This window comes from Leopardus geoffroyi, chromosome C1, assembly GCF_018350155.1.
Source record: "Leopardus geoffroyi isolate Oge1 chromosome C1, O.geoffroyi_Oge1_pat1.0, whole genome shotgun sequence".
Taxonomy (NCBI): domain Eukaryota; kingdom Metazoa; phylum Chordata; class Mammalia; order Carnivora; family Felidae; genus Leopardus; species Leopardus geoffroyi.
Window position 1 is genome coordinate 207,822,741 of NC_059328.1, and position 22,553 is coordinate 207,845,293.

Sequence of the window (22,553 nt, forward strand, 5' to 3'; positions counted from 1 at the left end):
TTGTTGTAAAGCGAGATCTTTGATCAGAAGCAATACAGTGCTATTCTCTTCTGCTGGCAGTTGGGCAGTCAGTGGTGGCCATTGCCAGATTGACCTTAGTGAGTGAAAGTCCGTGGTCCTAAGCCCGTGCATAACTACTGTCTCTGCCTCCATCCCCACTTTGTTCATAAGCTCATTAGGTGATCACAGAAGTAGCTGGGGAAAGAAGCTGATTCATATCCACAGAATGGGTCACTTGATGATTATAACCTTCCTCTGCTGAGGTCACCCATTGGTGAGCATTCACACAGGACACAGATGCCTTCTTGTTTCTTGTCACAAACTTCTTCCCCAGGTTTCCTGGTCACCAGTTTTCCAATCATTCCTTCCAAGTCCCTGACCATCCAGCCAAACCAGTGCCTGCAGCCCATGAATTGGAATATAATCACGCATCTGGACATTTCTTCTTCTAAGCAAAGTGAACAACCAGCTGCCTTGCTCAGAGCCCTACCCACTGGGAGGACTTCTCTTCACCACTGTCCTTCAGAATGTTCCAGAAAGGGACTGTACTTGCTGCGGCTGTCTACTTTTAGGTGGTCTCTGCCTATTGTACAGAGTCATCTGAATCTTCTCTCGTGTCAACTTATCATCAGGAACTTTCCATGAAGTGAAGGATGGGAGAAAAAAGGGCAGTGAGCAGAAGAGAGGACTGTGGGAATTTAGGCCACTTCTTCCTGAAACTTACTTGTGCCTGCAGGGTCTACCCAGACCAGTCGTGAAGATATAGCACTTCCATTTGGTGATGGAGGGTTGCTGTGCACACTCAGCTTCATGGCTTAGCGGGTCCCACAACACCCAGTTCACGACGGGTAGGTCGGGTCGCCAGGTAACTTGGTGGCCCATGGTTAAGTGGCCAGTCTCCGCTAAGGACCCGCAGTAGGGCACAAGCTATTTCTCAAATGGGGGGTAGTTGCTCCGCAGAGGAGGGCAGGGCTTTGTTCCGAAATCGAAAGCGCCTCACCTGTGACTCACATATGGGGGCCCGCCAAAGACTGCAACAGCATCCCCATCTGCCACCGATGCTTTGAGAGCCATTGGACCTGCTGGGCCATATGGCCCAAGTAGCGGCCCAGGCTGCACAACAGCCTGGACCTGTTGAAGAGGCTTCTTTGGTTCTGGGCTTCACCCGAAACCAGCAGCTTTTCGGGTCACTCAGTAAATGGGCCTGAGTAACACACCCATGTGAGGAATACGGGGCGTCTAACAAGGTCCGCTGAGCGTCGTGCTTCTTTTTTGGTTGTAGGAGGGGCTAGAAGCAAAACCTGATTCTTCTTGGGGGGCCTGGGAGGCTCAGCCGGTTAAGCATCCAACTCTTGATTTTGGTTCAGGGCACGAGCTCACGGTTTGTGGGTTCGAGCCCCACGTCAGGCTGTTGGCTGACAGTGCGGAGCCTGCTTGGGATTCTCTGTTTGCCCCTCTTTGCCCCTCCCTGGCTCATGCTCGCGTAATTTCTCTCTCTCTTTCTCAAAATAAATAAATAAACATTTTTTTTTTTTTTTTTTAAAAGAAGGGATATCTTGACGTATTCCTCATTACTGGACCCCTGAAAATTTCACTGGAGTAGAAGTCTCCCAAATTTTAGTTGGCTTTGTTTCCCACCCTTTGACATCCCAAATGTCTTACCAGTCAGAGGAGTTGCTACTCTTTCTTTGCTGGGTCCAATCACCATAATGTCGTCCATAGAGAGTCACCCAGATTCTTGCTTCCTAGAAGTCATTAATTGGGAGTATCAAATGGTGATGTTTTGAGTATTTCTAGTGCCGGATCATATCGTGAACCTTAGTGCTGTCTTCACCACTGGAAAGACAGTCACACGACCACACGAAACTGAATCCTGCAGTAGCCAGTGAACTTAGGAGAGAACGCCCAACCTCAAATGAGAATCGCGGCCAGACTGACACCTTAAAACCTTTCAGCCTTGTGAAATTTTGACCTGCAAAAACCATCAGATGATAAATTGGTGTTGTTTTCAACCACTATGCTCGTGGCAACTTATTCTATTGCAAAGCAAGAGAAAATTAATACGGTAAGAATTGCTGAGAATGTTTTGAAAAAGAAGAGTTAAGAAAAGACTCATTATGTTAGATAATAAAACTCACTTTGAAGGTTTGATCATCAAGACAGTGTTATCCGTTGCACCAAAAAGGATTGTAAAAAAAAAAAAAAAAATACTGGAAAAAAGCAAGTAGTTTCCATAGTTTCCATAATCAACTGAGAATGTGTCTAGGTAGATATTGTACCTAATATAAAAGGATGGCTTTCAACAACATTGTTGGGAATACTAAGAAAATATCTAGAGGTAAAATTAAATTTAAAACCTTATCTTGTAGCTATGACAAAAATAAGAGAGTTAAATCCAAGAAATGAAATTATGAAAAAAGTAGAGATGAAGAAAGATTTATAAGTATAAAATATGGTGACATATCCCATGAGCCTTAATAAAATTCACATTTCTCCTTCTGGGAAAATATTCTCAGAAAACTCAGAAATTAGATAAAGATTTTTGGAGAAAACTTTTCCTTTCAGCATCATTTATAATCCCCAGAATATACAACAATAAGGAAATGTTTACAAATTATGCTGTAGTAATTTAATATTATGTACAGTCTTCAAGAACAAAAGTCTAAGTACATCAGACAAAACATTTTTGCTAACAGCATTTCCTGTAAAAAAAACCCAAAAAACCCTTTAACTTATATTATGATGTTAAGTGGGAAAACAAGAAAAAACTATGAAATGACTTAAATATCACATGTTTACGAGGAAGATTTAGAAAACATATTTAAAGGGGCGCCTGGGTGGCTCAGTCAGTTGAGCGTCCGACTTTGGCTCAGGTCATAATCTCACAGTCTGTGAGTTCGAGCCCCACATCGAGCTCTGTGCTGACAGCTCAGAGCCTGGAGCCTGTTTCGGATTCTCTGTCTCCCTCTCTCTCTGACCCTCCCCATTCATGCTTTGTCTCTCTCTGTCTCAAAAATAAATAAACGTTAAAAAAAAAAAAAAAGAAAACATATTTAAAAAGAGAGAAAATATAAATGCTATATAATCTCACCATCCAGGACAACAACTGTTACCATTTTGTTGAATAGTTTTTAGATTTTTCTCAGTGTGTATATATATATTTATGTTTTATATACATACAGCTTTTAAATGAAAACTTATACTCTATTTTGTAATTTACATTTTCATTCAATAACATGGTAAACATATCTTCATGAAAATAAATCACGTTCTAAAACTGACTGGCAATGTAGTAATTCATTTTATCTGAGTGATTTACTTAATCATTTCCATATTATCTTTTTTTCCCAGTTTTTCTTTGTAGTACTATTTAATGCTGTGAAGATCAATCTTGTAGGGTGCCTGGGTGGCTCAGTCGGTTAAGCCTCCTGCTCTTGATTTCAGCTCAGGTCATGGTCTCATGGTTTGTGAGTTCGAGCCCCATGTCAGGCTCTGTGTTGTCAGTGCAGAATCCCCAGTGCCTGCTTGGGATTCTCTGTCTCTCCCTCTCTCTCTGCCCCTCCCTCACTCGTACCCTCTCTCTCTCAAAAATAAATAGACTTTTTTTTTTTTTTTAAAGGTCAACCTGGTAACCAACTCATATCCTTAAAAAGTTACTTTAAGGTATGTGTGTGGGGGGGGGGAGTTTAGCTTGAAAATACAATAAATATGACTCATACTTAATATGAAATTAGAAACATGAATGGGAAATGCGCTCTAAGATGATGGAGAATTTAATAAGAAAGTTACTTTCGTTTTTAATTTCCAAATATACGAAAAATGTACAGATCATCTCTTTAAGGTAACACCTCCCACAAGGGTCTTACTTCTCTTACTTCTTCCAGACAAGATTTAAGAAAAGAACCCTCCTTCCTGGAAGGGCAAATGCCTGTCTCTTGGGGGATCTGCCTCTCGACTGAAGGTTGGCTGGACCTATCGGTGGGTAGACTTCAGTGTCCACCTTGACCCTTTATACCCTTGCTTTATACGTAGCATTCCCAAACTCAAGCTTTCCTGTGGTTCTTAAAATCAGACTATCTTCCCTCTCAGATGGTAGCTTATCTCTACCTATTCTTGGCCACAGATTCCTCCACTTGGATCATCCATGATGCCTACATCCGCTCCCCATTTTTTAGAAGTGTCCTGACACCTTAAAACTACCGGTGGTCCCTCTATTTTCTTTGTTGTAAATTTATACCTTTAAAAATTATTATTTCATTACTCCCTTTGCAATAAATTAGCGGAGGCTCAGGCAGGAGAGGAGATAGATGTACGTCCAATACACCACTTTTAACTGCCAAGTTAACTGTTTTAAATGTACTTGATAATAGGGGCACCTGGGTGGCTCAGTGGTTGAGCGCCCGACTCTTGGTTTTGGCTCAGGTCATGATCTCATGGTTGGTGGGTTGGAGCCCCGCAACTTGGGTTTGAATCCCCCTTGGGATTCTCTCTGTCTCCCCCTCTCTCTGACCCTCCCCTGCTTGCTCTCTCTCTCTCTCTCTCTCTCAAAATAAATAAATAAACTTCACTCGGTCTTCTCCCATGCGTGATATGGTTATTTCATCTTCTAACCTGGCTCATAAAAGAGGTTTCTCAAAAAAAAAAAAATAGGCTTTTTCTTTTCAAAGCCTATTTTATGCAAACCAAAACATAATAGAATTTTTTTAATCATCAAGCATATTTGTTCAAAAAGGGGCTACTTTTTAGATCACCTCTGTGGTGCTATTTTCTTTTTATTGTTTCAAAATGTCATGGGTCTTTGCAAAATATTATAATAGGCAAGACCATGCGAGGCTGCTTTTTTTTTTTTTTTTTTAATTTCAGCAAGAAAACCAATTAGCCGGTTAAAAAGAGAATAAAAGTACTTGTGAAATCTTTAATCAATGTGCTAATTGAAAAAGTAGTTCCCTTTCCTTGTTGTTGTCAGATCATTAGGATCGTGTTATAATTCATCAGCCTCTGAAGAAGGAGGGACTGTGAAATGGCCCAAGCACCTGGTTCCTGGTATCTTTACCACACATAACTTTCCTCTAATGCCTTGTCTTTATGCATTCTCGCTGACCTAAAGGCAAATTTAAAGTGATCGATACAACCAAGCTTTCATTCTGTCTCACTTGCTGCTGTGATTCTGTGCAGTTCACTTTTTGGTGATTAATAACTAGCTAAGGCAACTTGCCCGGGGGCATGCACAGCATTTCCTGTCTAGTCATCAAGCCATTAATCTGCATGTATCAGCAATGGGCATTAATCATTAATAGTAAAATACAGTGTTGTTATTAGGCAAGGGATTAGGAGTGCAGAATGTGTCCGTTGCTGAAAAACAAAGAATTCAGTATCCATTTCCAGGCCCCCAAATTATGCACCTGAAAATCGTTACTGTACATAGCCTGCTACTCTGGGATTAACACAACTGAGAACCATTACTTGTTTTATGTATCAATTCTGCCTTTCATTTCTGGGCATGGGGAAAACTGAAATAGGTTTTGGTTTGTGATGATCATATACCTGACTACTAGTGGTTATTTCCAAAACCTAGCCCCAAGCCCCAACCCCCTGGGAAGTCATAATTCTTGATTATTCTTTTTACAGCTTTCAGTGAATTTTTTTTTAAGTTATGAAAGTCAGTGTAAGTTTTTTCTAATTACATTTTAATTGAGGGGCGCCTGGGTGGCTCGGTCTGTTAAGCGTCTGACTTTAGCTCAGGCCATGATCTCATGGTTCATGGGTTTGAGCCCCGCGTTAGGCTCTGTGCTGACGGCTCAGAGCCTGGAGCCTGCTTCGGATTCTGTGTCTCCCTCTCTCTCTGCCCCTCCCCCACTCCTGTTCTGTCTTTCTCTCTCTCTCTCTCTCTCTCTCTGTCTCTCAGAAGTGAATAAACATTTTTAAATTTTTAATTACATTTTAATTCGTGTTCAGTCAATGGGGAAGAAGAACCAAATATTAAGAAACTTATAGAGGTTGGCATTCAGACATTTCTTTATTCCAGGAAAGTTGCAAATATCTTCTAGACTAACATTTCCTAAGCTTGCCTGGTTGCAGGGATCATCTAAAGAGTGCATTGGTAAGCCAACCCAGAGCTCAGTTGCTTAAAACAGCCATCTCTTAACTGCCTCCAAATCTGTAGGCTGACTGTGTGAATCCGCCAGTCAGCTAGGCTGGGCCGACCTTGGCCAGGTTTCACTGTGGGTCTGCAGTCAGCTCTCAGGTAGACTTTCGTGGTCTCAGATGTCCGATGGCTGGCTGGCTGCCAACTGAGTGACGGAGGTCGCGTGTCTCTAATAAGCCAGCAGGTTAGACAGGGCTTGCTTGTGTTGTAGCAGCAAGCAAAGGAACAAGCAGAAGCAAGCAAGGCCATTTGAGGCTTAGGCTCCCAACTGGCCCAGTATTACTTCCAGCCCACAGTATTGGTCAGAGCAAGTGCAAAGACCAGCCCGGAATCAATGTGGGGAAACGGACTTTACATCTTTACGGGAGGACCTTCGATGGCACGTTGCCAAGGACGTGGGTCCAGGGAAGGGTGGAAGATTTTGAGTAGCTTCAAAAAAAAAAAGAATCCACCCCAGAGATAGTTTAAAAATACAGATTCCTGGTCCCTGCCCCAGATATCAATGCCCATCTTTTTTTTTTTTCTTTTTTTTTTTAATTTTTTTTTTTTAACATTTATTTATTTTTGAGACAGAGAAAGACAGAGCATGAATGGGTGAGGGTCAGAGAGAGGGAGACACAGAATCTGAAACAGGCTCCAGGCTCTGAGCTGTCAGCACAGAGCCCGACGCGGGGCTCGAACTCACGGACCGTGAGATCGTGACCTGAGCTGAAGTTGGCCGCTTAACCGACTGAGCCACCCAGGCGCCCCTTTTTTTTTTTTTTTCAATATATTAAATTTATTGTCAAATTGGTTTCCATACAACACCCAGTGCTCATCCCAACAGGTGCCCTACTCAATGCCCATCACCCACTTTCCCCTGCCTCCCACCCCCCATCAACCCTCAGTTTATTGTCTGTTTTTAAGAGTCTCTTATGCTTTGGTTCTCTCCCACTCTAACCTCTTTTTTTTTTTTTTTTTTTTCCTTCCCCTCCTCCATGGGTTTCTGTTAAGTTTCTCAGGATCCACATAAGAGTGAAAACATTCAATGCCCATCTTAAGACCACACAATTGATTCACTTCCACCCCCATCCGGTGCTCCAAGAAAATCTCAGAAACTTTCTAGTCTACTCTCTTTCACTCACAACTTCCTCCCTCTCTGAGATTGATGCAGTAAGTGAAGACTTCCCCCAACCTTATTTTTTCCGCCAAATAATATAAACTAGGTGGGACTAGCTAGTTCTTCTTTCAAAATATGGGTCCACAACATCTTCCAGGATAGACTGCAGCTCCATGGTTTTGCACGCAGGCTTTACTGGCCATTTGGTCAAGCTTAGCTTTCAAAATACGGTACAATTAACCTCATGGAAAAGCATCACTGAATTCATTCTGTCGACAAATATTTATTGAGTATCTAGTATGTGCTAGGATCTATAAATATAAAGATATGAAACACAGCCTTTTTGCTTAAAGATTGAGTTTACTAGAAGAAAGAGGAAGACTTTAGTGCCAGAAAGCTTCCTAGGAGTGACTTGGAATTAGCGGTACTGAGCAAGTAATATATTTTATTACATATGTATTTGATCTAAACATCAACAAAACCCCGTATCTTGAAACTTCAGGCAATTTTTGGACTGCGGGAGTATTAAAAAAGAGAATTTAATGTTCAGATTCAAAATTAACACCCTCAAATGTTATATTCCTGTGGGTTGTTTTTTTTTTTTTTCTTTTTTTCCGGGGATCTTGGTTACTTGCTGTCCAATAAAATAAGGATTAGGATAGATCTCAGCCTAAATTCACAAGGTGACTGAGATTGAAGGGAACACTTGATTTCTTGGCAAAGACCTTGTTGTAGATTAGACCATTTCAGTGTTTAGACTTAACGAGCCGTACTAGTGAGTTTCTCATATATTTTCTGGTCTATAATAACAGTTCTTAAATAACGAGTCTCTTCCTCCACTCAGTAAATCTTTTCCCGAGTGCCTATTACATACTAAGCATTTGGGATGTATTAGTATACAACCAAAAGCCCCTGTTTTTGTAGCATACTGAAATTCAAAGAATTCCCCAGTCTTTAGGAATTATCAGTGTTGGTAGCAGTACCCTGTGCTTAAAGGAAAAAATTCAAATTACGAGGAGGTGAGATAAAGACCATGTTATAGGAGTGTTCATTTTCTAGACTTCTCCAGAAGGTTTTGATTTTGGAAGATTATCAGTTGTACCTCCCCAGTAACACGATCTATTTAAATTATGAAGTGCTGGAAAATAAAGATAGGAAATGTTCTCCGTGGAGACTGGGGGTCTGAGAGTGTCCAGGGAGGAGCATGGGAATTGGGGTATTGCAGGTTCCCAGAGAGGCCAGGCAGGAGGAGGCGGCCCTGGGAGGCCGCACTCAGCCAGGGCTCACAGGAAGCCAAGGGCGTGGCTGGCGAGGGCTGAAGGAAAATTCCAGAGCCTAGAGGCAGTGCCTTGGGGACGCCACAGCGTCTTCAGCCTGGGCTTCATTAAATAAACAATAACAAAACAACCCTCAGCAAACAATAACAAAAATCACCCCTAAAGGGGGAGTATTCAGAAATAAAATAAATAACATGGAAGTCATTTATTTTGTTATAAAAGAACAAGAAAGGATTTCGGCCTTCGGGCCTGGTTAATAAAGGAGCCTTCAGAACAGAGCAAAGATACTACAGGAGAAGCAGGCAGGATGCGAGGAGCCCAAGGGAGCCACCGTTTGGGGGACAGCCAAGTTTGGATGGAGCGGAGGCCGTGGCTGGTGCTCCGGCAGTGACCTGCCAGAAGTGGTGGCTAGGAACCTGAGCAAAGAAGGTTCTGGAGTGAGTCTGAGAAGCTCGGCTTAGTGTGTGGTTTGGGTCAGAGCACATGTGACGTCCAAGGGGCCAGCAGATGGAGAAGCTCTCGGGCTCCCGGACAGCCACATCTGTCCCCATCTCCACGCCCTTTGCAGCCACCTCCTCAAGGAGCTGATTGTGGCTCCCTTCTACCCAACGGCAGCCAGTGACTGTGGTTTAGTTCTTCTGTACCTTTAGGACTCCCAGAGCTTGAACAGATGAAAAAAACATTTAACCTGGCCATCAGGATATATGTACACAGGTGTATATATTGACTAATGGACATATAAAGCATGGCTTATACAATATATTCTATAGATGAAATTTATTACATAAAATATCAACCTGTAGGTGCAATGTGCATGTACGTATGGTGAGAAACTCTTGTTAGGCTGGAACACAGCCAAAGAGACATCACGAAATTGGAAACATTCAAAGAAGAGAGTGCATTTGGCTAATCAGAAAGGCAGCGTAGATCAGAAGTCAGGCATTGGGATTCCGGAGTCAACCCCCTTTGCTTTTCCTTGGATTTCTGCCACGTACTAGTTGTGTGACCACAGGCAAACCACTGAATGTCTCTTGTCTCAGTTTCCCTTTTTTGTAATCTGTAGGATACATCTCACGGAGTTGTTGAGGGTTAAATGAGTTCATACATCGGAAGATCTCAGAAGCGTGACCCATCACGAGCACTTGATAAATGATGACCATTATTCTCTGCTTTGAACTAGTTGTCAAGATGGTGGGAGACGTTTGTCACCAATTCAATGCTTCCAAGGGCAAGACAGGTACGGCCCTTTTGTGAAATCAAGTAGACGATTGGAGAGCCAACCTGGGGGCCCCAGATCTACATCTTTCTTGTCTATTGCCAGATCTTCTGATTTGTCAAGAGAAGTTGGATACCAGGATTTTTATATGAAACCTCCCAGGTTTCAAATACTGACAAAGACCTTATTATTATTTTTTTTTTCTAAAGGCTTGCAGACAAAAACTACCTGTGTCCTGTGTCCTGCCCCTGGCCAAAATTTTTTGTCCCCACTGCAGAGCATGGTCTGACACAGTCCCAGACATGTGAGCAAAGACTACCGCAGGGGACACCAAGCAAGCCTGGCTGTCAAGGAAGGATGCTGTTGTCGGTCAGAGTCGAATCTAAGCCTACTGCAAATGTCTCCTTCCGGTTCTAATAAAGGAGCAGGATAGTTGTCAGACACAGGGTCCTACCCTGCCATCACACCTTAAAAATGAAACTGGGAAGACCACGGTTGGTGTCTATCTCCTCTTTAAACCGGATAGATCTGCACCAGGCCACCCTACTAACCACATCCCTTTGTAACTAGAGCAACCTCAGCACATTTCCATCCAGCTACTGCCTCTGCCCAAGGTCTTGTCTGGGGCCCTGAGTTGGCTACAAAGAGGAAACAGATGCCTGCCTGGCCCAGAAGGACCTCCACGCAGAGGCATCAAAAGGTAGGTATAGTTCCCCTGTTTGGCAACTGATTCAGGCACAAACTCGTGGGTCACCGAACACTTCCACCAAATTCAGTGACTGGGTTTTGGTTTCGGTTTGGACAAATTTCCTTAAGCATGGCCTGTCTCCTAGCACTTATCTATGATACTGACTCTTAAGTTTTGGGATTTTACAGATGGGTAGTATGGCATAGGAAGTGCTACGTCTAAATATGAGAAGCACTGTTGTATGTTAAATGTATACAATAAAAAAACAGTCTACATTCGAGAATTTAGCATTCTAGTTGTTTCCTGGATAAGGGCCAGCTTTTGCTCAACTGCTTGAACCTATTCGAGTTTTTACTGTAGCTTGCGGTGAAATGAATCAATATTAAAACCATAGAGATTCACACAAGCCGGGAGCTTATCTAATAACTTTGGCCTCACCTTCCCCATTTTCTAATTTGTTGTTGAAACCTCTTATACCTGTTGCATCACAAAACTATGTGTGCTTACTCTTCATGCATCCTCCTTCTGAAAAAACGTGTCTTGAGAGGTTCAATCTGTATTTTCATCCAGCCTACAGCCAGGATCCCCGTCACCTCGACACAAGACTGGACCTCTGGTCTTTGTCATAACAGGAAAGAACTATGAGGAAATTCAACAATGAGGTAGCTGGCTATGATGCTGCCTAGAGTTCCGTAGTGAAAGGTGCCACATTGACCCCCACAGATCTACCCTCTTGGGGACAGTGAATGAGAAACTCACCAGGGAGAGAGGAAAGGAGGAAGAGGTATGTTTGGTCTGGGGGACAAGATGGCTAAACCACACGGAAGATAATAGATGCTCAGTTTGTTGGACCAAAAGAAGCCATGAGTTCTCAGAGGTCAGTGTTTTACTTATTTATCCCTCATTCATTCATGCATCAAAATAGCTTCAGCACATAATTGTCTGTCGATATCTTAGGCACTGTGGGAACACATCTGAGTTCATTCTCCTCCTCCTCCTCCTCTTTCTTCTTCTTCTTCTTCTTCTTCTTCTTCTTCTTCTTCTTCTTCTTCAAGTGTTTACTTGTTTTTGAGAAGGGGAAAGGAGTGGGGGGGGGCAGGGGATCCAAAACGGGCTCCCCACTGTCTGCAGAGAGCCCAATGCAGGGCTCGAACTCACAAGCCATGAAATCATGACCTGAGCTCGACCGACTGAGCCACCCCAGCACTTCACACATCTGAGCTTATTCTTAAAGAATTTAAGTCTACTTGGGCAGTGATAAACACTTAAAGTCCAATCTAGGAATTCGGTAACAGAAAAAGAATTGTGATTTCTTAGCTTTTCCAGAACCAGCCTCCTTTTGGTTTCTCAAATATCAAAAAGTACAGGACTGTTTTTGAGTCCTTTCCAGTTGCCCTATTTTAAATTGTAACCTACCTGTCCCTCTCCTCCTAACTTCCGTTACCCCTGTCCTATATTTCTTTCATCACATTTAGCATCTTTGACCATAACGTATTTGTTTACTTCTTTGATGTATTCATTGGTTATCGCCTGTTTCTCTCCACAAAAATTTGAGCTTCCCCAGGGCAGAGATTTTTGTCTTTTGTTTCCTGATGTATTTCAAATATGGAAGAGTGCCTGGAACATGACAGGTGCTCAGTGAGGTGAACGTAGAATGAATGAAACTTAAAAACTCATGGATGAAAATGGTTCCAAAGCCTTTCTTACTTTCTGCCTCCTTAATTATGATAGTTTAGAAAGAATGTAAACTTCTTTTGGAAGGGGGGTGTCGTATTGAGCTACTCTCATTTTGCTGAGTCTTTAAGTTGCCCTCAGGTCTTGCTGTGAAGGGTAGGACCAATGTCTCTGACTCTGGGGTAAAACACTGTAGGTGGATGCTTATTTAAGTTCTGGCATCATCTCTTCTTTGATATCAGCTGATCAGAGGTCCTTTCTCACCAATGCTTAGGGGAACCTCTTCCTGCTTTGAATTCCAGGCCTCCTCAGTGGCGGACTGAAGAAATCCAGAGAAGGAAATTTGCTGTGTTTGTGTTGGAAATAAGACTGAATAAGTAAGCATTAACTTTGAGATCTTATTTTCTAATTCCTAATCACAGCAAGAATCTTTTAAGCTAGGTTTCCTATTGCCCATTTATGGATGGAGGAAATGAGAGCTGGAGAGAAGCCTATTACCAAAATTTGTTCCAGTTCACATGGTTTATCAGTGGAGGGGAGGGGGCTGGACTGAGATCTGCCTAGCTTCATTCTTTTCTTACTGTCATTTTGCTTCACTGAAGACCTGGAAATGTGTCTTTTCAAGTAATGTAAATAAAGTTCCGTTCATGACACGCTGTGGCTCTTGACTGCTAATGGGACCTTCATTTCCTGGTTTTCACTTTTTCTTTTTCTTTTCTTTAACCCTTCCTTCTTTCTTTTCTTTCTTTCTTTCTTTCTTACTTTCTTTCTCTTTCTTTCTTTCTTTCTTTCTTTCTTTCTTTCTTTCTTTCTTTCTTTCTTTATAAGCCTTCCTTATAAAGTTGAAATTTCAGGCGGTGGATTTCTGGTCAGAGATATTTTATAGCATATGTTTGAGTGGAACTTGCTCTTGTTTCTGGAAGACAATGGGGTCCCTTTAGAAAAAAAGCCAAATATGAATTTTCAGAGTAGTGCTTGAGTCCAGAACAGCATGAAAGAACAGATATTTGGACAAACAGCTCCCTTCAACATGGGGCAGATGCTTAGGATTACGCCAGTGACAATGGCTTTGACTAAAAATCAATATAGACCAGCTCCTTCATGCTTTTCCAGATTGGAAGGCAACACTCCTTCCCAGGGGGAACAGTTGTATATCTGCTTTTGGCATCACTTTAGAGGTTTTAAGAGTAAATGAAAATGAATTCTTAAGCTCCCTGCAGAGTGAATTAGAAAAATGAAGGAGAAAATGACTTAATGAGATCAGGATAACAATAACACCCTTTTTATTATCAAAAATATAAACAAACATTCCCTAAGTTTCCCCCGTTCTCCACGTTCTCCACGGAGAGCCTTGCCTCGGCCCCCAGGGTCTAACAGGGACAAATAGCCCTAAGGCTTGGAAGCAAACACACACTTCAGGCTGGGAAAACAAACAAACTTTTACTTACCCAGAGCCCAAGGGTTCAGATTTCCTCTCATCACTTCTAGAATAGGATTCTACTCTTAATAATTATGCCTGGCTTCTGCCCAGACTAAAGGGTTCAACTGCTGCCTTTTCTATGGCCAGAACCATCTACGTGTGTTTTCCAGTCTCTTCTTTTATCTGCACTTCCTTCCTCTCCCTTTTCCCAATGTTGCCCTTATTTTTCAGACAATTTGGCCCCAGACTTTTGGTCTCCATTTCCAAGAGGCTGTTTTCTTGCTGATTTCCTCTCGACCGTCCTTTGGTAACAGGTGGTCCTTTGGGATTGACCATTGAAACAGTTTGCCTTATCCTACAGCAATGGGAAGAGGGGGTCAGACACCAGACCTACGGGGCAGATCCAACAACTTGCAGATTAAATTCTTTGGCTGTTAACATAGAAGCCTGAGGCAATTCTCAGAACTCCAGTGTCTCCGATATCATGTATTTATTAAATCTCTCACTCCTTCATGCTTTCTATCTCCCAACAAATGGCTTCATGCCTCTATTTGTCAGAACTTACAGATAAATAAACGCAGGCCTTTCTGTTCTCTTTGGAATGCTTCTTTCTTTTTTCACTTAGTTAACTCTTACTCAGACTTTTAAATTTCAGCCCAGTTATCACCTCGCTCCCCCTGCCCCAATCCTTCGCCAGCCTATAATTTTATGCATTAATGGAATCCTTTTCCTTCATAGCACTTAGCACAGTCAATGCTTTTATTTTTATACGGGATCTTTTGGTAGCTGATTTTCTCCATGAGACTGTAAGCTGGATGCTAGTTTTGCTCACCGTTGAATATTCAATATCTAGCAAGAACTCAAAAAACAATCATGTCAGAAGACGACTACAATATGCAGTGTGATGCCAGAGTGAACACTGGTGTTCATCTGATGTGGATTGGGTTGTGGGGTAAGTAAGATAAGGAAAAACTTTCAGAAATTATTCTTGAACTGAGCCCCAGGTTGTGAGGAGGTGACCCAACATGGTGACAGCATTCCAAGTTGGCGTAACATCTTAAGCCAAACTTCAATGGGAGACAACATGGCCGACCTGCTTGAGTAAAGGCCAAAATCTCAGTGAGTTTGAGGGCAACCTAGAGAGCGGACGTTTGGCAGTTAAGACTAGGCGGGTAGCCTGAGGACACATCATGAAGGCATTGCATGCCAGGCTAAAAAAAATCTGACCTTATCCAGCAAGCGATGGGAAAACCATTGAAGTATTTTAGGTAGGGTGGAGGCATGAGCAGACATATTCTGGGCTCAGATGGGTGTGTGGATCCTGACCTGTGTCACAGGCTCCTAGAGGAAGGTCAGGAAGTTCCTAGCACTGCTAGTTCTGGAAGCAACTTGCCAGGAGAAGTAGGAGTCCCAGAAAAGACAGGGATGCTATTGCCTTAGCGCTCTGCACATGTGAAGGAAGAAATCTGGTTATGATTAATAAAGGAAAATTTTTATTTCTACCTCAAAAGCCAGGACTTTAGAAACTCATCTTTCATTTTCTTGGGGGGGGGGGGGAAGAAGCAGTTTGGGTGTTTGGATGGCACATAGGAAACAGGGGGGCCCGGAAAGACAGGCATCACTGTTCTTTTCTCCTTTGGAGTGAAGTTCAGTGATTATGCTTCATTTCATGTAACAGTCAGTGAGACCGACCACTTTGCAATCTTACCATGATGCTTGGTGTTTTAGAAAAATGCACACACCAAAAATTCTAAGAAACTGATGCATGAGAGAAGGAAATACATTGTGTTTCACCGTGGAAATAATTTATGACTCAATCATCATGATTTAATTAGGACTCTCTTGAAGTTTCTCCTTCTGGGATGTCTGAACACTTGGGTTTCATTCTTTTGAAGAATTCTTTCCCTTTTACTTGTGGACTTTTAATTTTACCACTTGCCAAGCTGCCTCTCTCCTCTTAGCTCAGAATTACCTCAAATCCTCCCACTCTGCAACAAGAAACCCTTACCCAGCCTCTCCAATTTCCTCACCAGCCTCTCCAATTTCCTCAATGCCCCTGCACCTGCTCTGGGAGAAGGTATCCCAATCTGTGAAAGTCCTGGCCCAAACTCATTTAATTCATTTTTTTAAAGGAGAGTGAAAGAGAGTGCGAGCAGGGGAGAGGCAGAGAGAGGGAGAGGGAGAGAATCCCAAACAGGCCCCGCACTGTCAGTGCAGAGCCCGAAGCGGGGCTCGATCTCACAAACTGTGAGATCATGACCTAGGCTGAGATCAAAAGTCATATGCGTAACTGACTGAGTCACCCAGGTGCCCCCAAATCCATTTCATTCTCAGCATCCCCAAATGTCTCACCGGCCTCTGCTAAAAGAGAGGCAACACTCCCACAGGAACGAAGTTGGGGGATGTGATTCCTGGGGGAATAGGACGCCAGCTCTTCGTGTGGGATTCGGTAAATGGGCTGGTGATATGTGGTCAGTTCTAGGAGAAATTGTGAAATGAATGACCTTTGGCTTTTCCTCATGTCTTAATTTGTCCCGAGATTTTATTCCCTGCCCAGGTCGGCCTTGCTAACATCATCAATCACACAGCCTTGCCCTGGAAAGACCCTGGATCCAAAATAACAAAATCTGAATGGAACTCCCAGGTATAGTACGAACCTTATGGGCACTGAGTGAGGCTTTGCCTGGACTCTCCCCTCATTCATGGAGGAAAAATCCTCATGCTTACCAGCCACGTTGGCTATGAGAACCGAACATCATGGTACACTTACAAGCACTTTGCAAAGTATAAAGTGTCATGTAAATATGGAGGATATTGTCAAGGGTGACACCAAAAGCCCGGCATCAGCTAGATTGCTTCTGCAACCTTCCCCTATTTATCCTAAGTCACTACAGAGGCACTTAGCCTGGAGAGAACCTCTCTCAGTCTTGCGTGCTTGTCCCTAATCTCCCTTCTCCCCTAAACGGTCTTGTATATATTTCCCATAGGCTCGTAATTTCTACCTTCAATATGCACATCAATGAAATGGTAAAAAGAAGAAGGTACTGGGGCACCTCAACGGCTCAGTCGGTTGAGTATCCGGACTCTCGTTTTCGGCTCAGCTCATGATCTCACGGTCTGTGGGTTCAAGCCCTGCCTCAGGCTCTGCGCTGACAGCGTGGAGCCTGCTTGAGATTCGCTCTCTCCCTCTCTCTCTCTGCCCCTCCCCAAATCACACTAGCTCTTTCTCTCTCTCTCTTTCTGAAGATAAAGAAACTTAAAAAAAAAGAAGGTAGTGTGGTATAGTAGGTACATTGTTATAATTGTAATTATATTATATTATAATAAGCTTACATACATTAATGAGTTAGCGAAAGAAGGTATACTGTGTGTTATGCTATGTGAAAGTCAAGAGGCCACAGATTCATGCCTCTCCCTCCTTCTGCTCCCTTACTTGTTCTGTGATTTAGGTCAGCATTTCCAAAGGTATTATTTTTTTGCTGTTTATTTATTTATTTTGAGAGAGAGAGCAAGTGGGGGAGGAGCGGAAGGAGAGAGGGATAGAGAATCCCAAGCAGGGTCCGTGCTGCCAGCACAGAGCCCAACGTGCGGTTCGACATCACAAACCGTGAGATCGTGACGTGCGCCGAAATCAAGAGTCAGATGCTTAACCGACTGAGCCACCCAGGCGCCCCTCCAAAGGTATTATATAGGAACAAAGACATCAAAGTGTAGGATACTCTGAGTTAAACGACATTAAATAAACTTCTCTGCTACTGGATTAATGTGCACTGGGAATATACAGGAAGGGGATTTATGTATCTCTTTCAAACTTGTTTGACCATAGAATACTTTTTTTTTCAAAGTGAAGCATCTAGATGACTAATATTTTATGGTATATACTTAAAGCAAACCTGCCTTTAGTAAATTCTGAAAAAGAGAATAATGATAATTGGCCCCAGGGTGGTTACCAGGATTAATTGAAATAATGGGCAGAAGTCTAAGCGAGGGCTCTGGGTATGGAAGGCTTAAACAGCAATGTCTCAGCATCAGAGAGATGTTTAAAAAAAATTTTTTTTAATGTTTATTTTTGACAGAGAGAGAGAGAAAGTGGGGTAGGGGCAGAGAGAGAGAGAGGGAGGGAGACAGAATTCAACAGGCTCCATGCTGTCAGCACAAAGCCCCACATGGGTCTCGAACTCACAAACTGTGAGGTCATGACCTGCAATGAAGTCACTCAACCAACTGAGACAACCAGGCACCCAGCAGCTGAGCAACATTCAATGGTGATGCCTAGAAAATGTCTTGGTGTGGACAGATGGAGAATGTGATCTCTTTTGGACTCTGAACATAAAGCAATTTCCCCCTGCCTCCCTGAAAAGGGGCTCACAAATCTTTCCCACCATCCAGCACCCTGGTGAAGCCTCCCCCTGATCAGACCATGGGGAGCCCAAAGTGCAGAGGGCGGACAAGATTTCAGGGCAAAGAGAAAGGTAAACACAGACTGAAGACTCTCTGTGATAATACTGAGGAGTCTCAAGCAAGGAGGGAAACATGGGAGCCAAAATAGGGAACACTCGAGAACGGATACAGATGTGACTCACACAAAGCTTTAGTCACCCTCGTTAAGTTGGATACCAGAGTTTTAGTGAAAAGGAACTAAAACCCGTTGTCCCTCTTTCATAGTTTGTCATGGGTGACGATGTTCAAGACGCTGGAATTTGTTCTTATCTGAGGCGCGGGATCGGTCCTCCTCAGTCCTCATCAATCTTCATCTGGCTTTTATTTTTGTCATAAATCTCAAATTAAGATGCCCTCGCATGGGCTCACAAATGGATATCTGGTGTGAGTGGACCTGACTGGACCTTTTGGAGTAAGATTCTGGCATCCACAGGGGGAAAAACACAGGTAAGCAGTGCTCACAGAATGTCTTTAGTAACTTCGGTCACAGAGGGTATATACGAGATGGAATACCCCGCGTGCTTAATACATTATTGCGTTCATTCATTTCTTTGCTTCACAATATTCTTTGAGCACTGATTCCACAGTATTTCTTAGAGCATTTCTGATGGGCACTGTGCTGGGAACTCCAAGTGAACACAACAGATAAAGTCTTGACTCTCATGAGCCCATGTTCCAGTGATAGAAAATTGTTACAATTTGTTGTTATAATTGTTCTAATTATTATATTGTTGTATTATCATATTGTTATATAATTGTTATATTTTGTTATAATAATTGTTATAAATTTTTTTATTTAACCCAGAAGGAAGGATGAGAGGAATAACCCCCACCCCTTCCAGGCGGCCTATGTCATCTGTGTTATGGTCTTTTAAAGGCCTCGGATTTATTCTCTGGTCCAAAGTTTTGACTCCTAACTTAAGATTTCCAGGTAGCTCCATGTGGGTGGACAGCAGCCCTGTGTGAGGCTTCTAAGGTGTTTGGAAAGGCAGGTTCCTTCTGGAACGCTCGGCTCTTTCCAGTGAGTTTTGTTTTGTCAGTCAATGACCTGTGTGCAGTGAAAGATCACATTTATTTTTCATCTCTCTTTTAAAATGTGTATTTATTTTTGAAAGAGAGAAGAAGAAGAAGAAGCACAAGTGGGGGAAGGGCAGAGAGAGAGGGAGACACGGAATCCGAAGCAGGCTCCAGGTTCTGAGCTGTCAACACAGAGCCCCACCCAGGGCTCAAACTCACGAACCGTGAGATCATGACCTGAGCCGAAGTCGGATGCTTAACCGACTGAGCTACCCAGGCACCCCTTATTTTTCATCTCTTGATTTGGAGTCTTTAGTCTGGAAGACAAGACTCTGCCCTGGTTTGAGTCTAAATTTGGCCCAGGTCTACCTGAGATGATTGGCCAGTCCCAAGCAAGTGGGCACATTGGACTGTGAATTGCCTTGAGGAAAAGTTCCTGGCCCAAAATCGTCTCCCCTCAGTCTATCTCCCACCTCCTGGTGTTAAACACAAGAGGATATTTGAGCTGAGATGTCTCTGAAAAATCAAGAGATTACAACTGTGTGACTGAGAAGCCTACCATTCCATTCCATTCTGTCTTTCCCTTGTAGACAGGTTATCTAGACTAGATAATGGATTCAATTTTTTTTAATCAATTATAACTGTTATTAGCAAGAGCTGTGATAAGTGGATGAAGGATGATGGCAACAGTCATTCAGAAGCTCAAATATCACAGAAAAAAAAACAACATTAACTTTCCAGATGGGAGGGCAAAGCAAATGAAACCAAAATGAAAAGAACAATTGCAATAAAATATGGACATTGCCCAGAAACTTGATTTTCACAGGATTCAATGGCAAGCACGTAGATTCAGTGCGATTGTGAAAAGTTAAGGAGCCTGGCAAAATAAGAGATGCTCACAGACCACGGGGATGTGCCTCAATCTGAATGTGTTTTTCCTCATGCAATTCTGATACCATTTGCTATCTTATTGTCCGTTTTCTTTTTATGAATATGTGAAATATTGCATCTATACACATGGCTCTAAGATCCTTCTGTCTGGCCCTTGTGACTCTTCTTATGTTTTCATTCATTCATTCATTCATTCAAACTTAGGAGAGCACCTCCTAAGTCCAAGGCATTGAGAATTCAAGCGTTCCAGAGTCTGCTTTCAGAGAGTTTATAATCTAGAAGGGGAAATAAAACTTCATTCTGATACACGCGAATACATGATACGCAATGAGCAATATGCAGGAAAACGTAGTCGGAATATAGAGAGAGAAGCACGTTATGGCTTCACACTCTCGCTTCTGCTCAAGCCCTTCCTCTGAGGTTGCAGCCAGCACAGGGCTCACGAGCATGGCTTTGAATCAGACATGCAGGGTTAGCTCTCAGATCTATCGTTGACCATCTGAGTCACCGTCAGCAGATTACTTACCCTCTTTTATCTCCATTTTTCCTGTATGTAAAATGGGGACGATATTATCATTATTAATAATAAGAACGGTATCTACCTCTAGTGTTGACGACTGAATAAGGCAGTGGTTCTAAAGCCGCGAACAGAGTGGCACATGGTAAGTGCTAAATAAAATGAATTGTGTGTTTATCACAACTTGCCCCCTCCTGATGTCCCTGTCTACATCAGTGGCACTCCCAGAGTCCTGGTCACGGAGGAAATTTACCCAGGAGTGGGATTGCTGGATCATATGGTAATTCTATTTTTACTTTCTTGAGGAACCTCCACATTGTTTCCCATAATGGCTGTACCAGTTTATATTCCCACCAAGAGTGCACAAAGAGTCCCTTTTCTCCATATTTTCATCAGCATTTGCTGTCACTTATCTTTGTGATAAAAGACATCCTAACTGATGTGAGGTGACATCTCATCGTGGTTTGGTTTTGTTTTGTTTTAAAGATTTGACTTTTAAGCAATCTCCACACCCAACATACGGTTCCAACTCGCAACCCCAAGATCAAGAGTTGTACACCGCACAGACTAAGGCAGCCAGCGCCTTTCTCATTATGGTTTTTCTTTGCATTTTCCTGATGATGAGACTCTTTTCGTCTACCACTTAGCTATGTATGTTTCTTCTTTGGAAAAAATGTCTAAGTCTTCACTCATTTTTTTAATTTTTTTTTTACATTGAATGGTATGAGTTCTTTGTATATTTTGTATATTAACCCCAAATCAGATATGTGGTTTGCAAATATTTTCTCCCATTGCATAGATTACCTTTTCATTTCTTTGATGGTTTCCTTGGTTGTGCAGAAGCTTTTGAGTTTGATGTAGTTCTTCAACTTCAGAATGGAGATTATAATCATAATCTCCAGAGGGTTCTTGCAAAAATTCAAAGAGGTAAAGTAAATAAAGTGTCAAAAACATGTTTGGCTCAGGGCGCCTGGGTGGCTCAGTTGGTTGAGTGTCCAACTTTGGCTCAGGTCATGATCTCACGGTTTGGGAGTTTGAGCCCCGTGTCAGGCTCTGTGCTGACAGCTCGGAGCCTGGAGCCTGCTTCAGACTCTGTGTCTCCCTCTCTCTCTCTGCCCCTCCCCCACTCATGCTCCGTCTCTCTCTCTCTCTCTCTCAAAAACAAATAAATGTTAAAAAAAAAAAAGGAATTGTTTAAAAAAAACCACGTTTGGCTCATCGTAGGCGTTTAATGTCTACCTTTGTTGGAGGAAAAGAACAGATTTTTTCTGTTTTTTGCTTCATCATTTACCTGGCACCGTGGCTTCGGCATTAGTAGGCGTTCAAAATACAGGTTGATTGATACGATAGCCTTGCCATTCTTCTGAGTAAATTGAGTAGATTATGCAATGTATAGGGAGGGTATCTTAGGATGTCAATAGGAAAACTATAAAAGTCTAGTAAGTAAAGCCATTCAAATTAATACTGTTCACTTTTTCCTGGTTGACCTTTTAAATAATGATTTTTTAAAAGTAAATAGCGTAGCACTAACTAGTCAGGGATTGTGAAATCTAATCTACTCTAGGACTGGTGTAGTTGAACTTGGCCTTCAGGCCATGTGTTAAAGCTGGTAAGCGGCTGGAATGGGGGGATTTCAGCTGGAATGGGGGGGCAAAGATGATATTAAGCAGATTTTCATGGATCCCCCTAAGTGAATGACCGTATCTCTTGCTTACCGGGACAACTGGGTGTCTCATCGATCCCTGCGCAGGTGAGCAATTGCCCAGTGAATGCTCCCAGTTAGCTCTGCTCTTCTGCGTGGTCACAGGCCACCTGCAGTGGCACATCTGGACACCACCCGAACTAAACAACAATTTACATTTTCACAGGATCCCCAGATGCTCAGTGTGCACATCACAGCTTGAAAAGCAAGGATCTGGAGGCTAAAGGGATTATAGGGTTAGAAGTAGTGTTTCTGTTATATGACATGTCGTTGGCTTCCCTGTTGTACACGGAGAAACAGAGCTCCCATTTGTGAGACGAGAGAGATGAGGGTCTATACCTAGATCCTCTTCCGAAAATGAAGCAACTGTTGGCATTTGAAAGCATCTGGACTGCAAAAAGACACCTCATTGTTCAAAAGCTAGGCTCAACTAAAAACTGTAATCATTGGCCAGATTGGAAAGGACA

General features: G+C 42.7%; 2 long non-coding RNA genes across 3 annotated transcripts in view; one reads left to right on the forward strand and one right to left on the reverse strand.

The window, feature by feature from the left end:
- Positions 1-9,279: 9,279 nt before the first annotated feature.
- Positions 9,280-11,014, reverse strand: LOC123599548. The gene is made up of 2 exons (XR_006713192.1): positions 10,903-11,014; positions 9,280-9,847 (listed from the first exon to the last, which is right to left on the reverse strand). It is a non-coding gene; the product is annotated as an uncharacterized LOC123599548 (long non-coding RNA).
- The window catches only part of LOC123599546, a 34,534-nt gene continuing 21,821 nt past the window's right edge, over positions 9,841-22,553 (forward strand). The window contains exons 1-3 of one of the 2 annotated variants that reach the window (XR_006713189.1): positions 9,841-10,437; positions 10,996-11,302; positions 18,185-18,406. This is a non-coding gene — a long non-coding RNA (uncharacterized LOC123599546). Of the gene's footprint in view, positions 10,438-10,995; positions 11,303-18,184; positions 18,407-22,553 lie in introns of those variants that run through there. The other variant, XR_006713190.1, reaches the window with a different exon arrangement.